We start from the raw sequence: 2,806 nt of genomic DNA on the forward strand, positions 1-2,806 counted from the left end.
CCCCTCCCTGGACGGTTAGCTGGGGGGGGGGGGAGTTCCACACTACCCCTGGGAAAGTCCTGTCTTTCCCGGGGGTGTGCGTAAAGCATTTCCTCTGCCTAAACAAAAAAAAAGTACCATATACGTCAAAATGTATGTGGCAATTGTTACTGATAAGTACATATCAAATAAGACTACTTATGGGAAATAAGAAACGTAAAAAAATGCATGTGGCAGTAAATACTGACAAACAGTACACTAGTGTACACATTGAAAAAGACGCCTCTGTTCCCAATTATTATTATGTATATACCATTTTGGTTTCGCTGCTCACCTCCGTATGAGCATTATTTTTTTTTTCATGTCTCAACTATTTGGCTACTCTTGGAAACCGATTATTTGTTGTATGTTGTCGTTCACTGTTGTCGTCTGCTAAGAGGTTATGTAGCTAGAGCTAGGAAATCTTTCCCGGGCGCACTGGCGCCACTAGCGCAGGTTTCATGAACTATAATGGACGTCTAAATTGCTCTGTTTTATCTACATTTTAGCAAAAAATAATAGCAATTTTCCATAAGAAAATTTGTGGTTTTCTAAAGCATCTAAGCATATTTTTCAAGATTGGACGTTATTCCTTAGAACATTTTGTAGCCGGCAGACATTTCCTTTTTTTATATGCATCGTAGAAATTTGTTATAACCTACGAATTGTGCTAGCAAATAACTAACTTAAAAATTTTTTTTCGTTTTCGACGAAAAGATTATGTCTGCCGGGTATTTCAACGAATACTTTAAGCGTGCAAAAGCGTTTTTCGATCAGTTCAGTCAGGACGACGTAAAACCTAAAATAGGTTTGTAGGCATTCCGACATCCCTTTAAGAGTATCTAAGATCGCTGATAAATCTAAAGTTAAAATAGCAAAATTCAAAATAGCAGATCTAATATGGCGTATGTAAAAAGAGAAATTTAATCAAATTTACATGTTAATTGCTTATATAGTGTTTCCGAGAACGCTGATCTAAAGTTGTTACAAAACTCAGTAAAAGAAGTTAAGTATTACGTATTCGAAATTATTAAGTGTGTAAACTTAGAATGACAGAGTATGCTGAATGTAGCATATAGATCTTTAAATAAATACTTGACGTTACTATTACAGCAGCACAACATTTTTAAAATACTCTTGTCTTAAGAAATACCTATTTATTGTAATCAACATAATTGTAATCAAAGTACTCGGTTTATATTTCTATAATCATTCTTGATTAATTGTATTTTCTTTCCGGCAAAGTAAGCAGCATATTTCATGATACCACTTTCAATAAACATTGCACTGTTATCTGTGGTTACATTCAGGGATGCCGATTCAGGTTGTAGCACGCTGACAGTGCGTAGAGGGGATGGCTCCCATGTATGCGTACCTTGTCCGTGTGCGCCTCTTACTTCAGCTACATTTGAGCCGAAGTGAGAGGCGCACACAGTCAGGGCACGCATTCATGAGAATCATCCCCTCTACGCGCTGTCAGCGTGCCGCAAATATAATTGAATCGGTATCCTTGGTTAGGCTAGTGGCACACAAAAAAATTTAAGCAGTAAAACGTAAGCAGTAAGCAAATTGACCAATCACAGTCATTGATTCTTCTTACGGTCCAAGAATCAACGACTATGATTGGTCAATTTGCTTACTGCTTACGTCTTACTGCTTAAGTTTTTCTGTGTGCCACGGCCCTTATATTGCTGTTCCTAAGTTTTTGCTGTATTGCATCAACTGCGCGGTTAGATTAAGTTAGGATAGGTTACGTAATAATTTTGAAAGACAGCAAAAATAACTTTAAAATTGAAACCGCAATAGGTTTTCTAATGAAAAAAATATTAATAAGGAGAAAACGATAGAAACCAATGGGATTTTTAGAGAATTTGATTATTTTTTATAGTTATCTGTTGTTCCCTAATAGAAGAGTATTCCATTATTGGAATATAATAGGGATAGTCTTCTATAGAGACTTAGCATATCTTATCGTTCTGTTGGAGTCAATCATGAATAAATCACTGAAAATCTATTGGTAATAACAATGGAACCCTTACGGAAAAAGCTATACTCACACAGAACAAAACTTCCATTAGACGTCCATAGATCATCCATAGCTCCATCAGACATCCATCTCCACGGTGGACGACAAGTGGATTTCTAATGGATGTACATAATTCATCGATGATGGATATCCATATAACATCCATCGTGGACGTCCACTGTACATCTATTATGGATGTGCAATAGATTTTTACATTTAATTTTTTATTGAATTTCAGTACGACTTCTATTGCATTATAGCTTTCCAAGTAGAACATAAGAATCAAAATAATATCAATATGACGTCATGTAACCGCGATTCGTTGCGGGTGTGAATCGCTTGTCGGATCGGGTTCGTGATAGGCGGAATAATTGAGAAACAGTGTGTTAAGAAAATAATAATGAATAATATATTTAAAATACTAAACTGATGATAATGACAATATATATATCGAACAATACGTGTCGACGCCTTTGGCTTTGGTTGTTTGTATCGCCTGACAGAGGTTTGTTTAGACGCGGATTTGGTGATGTGACGCGCGGTGCGCGGGGCGCGGACGACGTCAGTGTCGCGTCTTCGCGAGTCTATGCTGTTGACGTTTCTTTCGGCGTCGTGTCTCTTAAGTGCGGTGGACACTTTGTCCAGCGATGTTTAGCGGCGTTTCGGAATCATATAATGTTCGCGTGCGTTGAGATTGCAGCGCAACTGCATGCGGGATATCGCCTTAGCGGTGCTCCCTTCGATCTCCTATCGCGGAGATTT

The sequence above is a fragment of the Odontomachus brunneus genome, unplaced genomic scaffold, assembly GCF_010583005.1.
Source record: "Odontomachus brunneus isolate Ranch 3 - 2012 unplaced genomic scaffold, Obru_v1 Obru_scaffold_062, whole genome shotgun sequence".
Classification (NCBI taxonomy): domain Eukaryota; kingdom Metazoa; phylum Arthropoda; class Insecta; order Hymenoptera; family Formicidae; genus Odontomachus; species Odontomachus brunneus.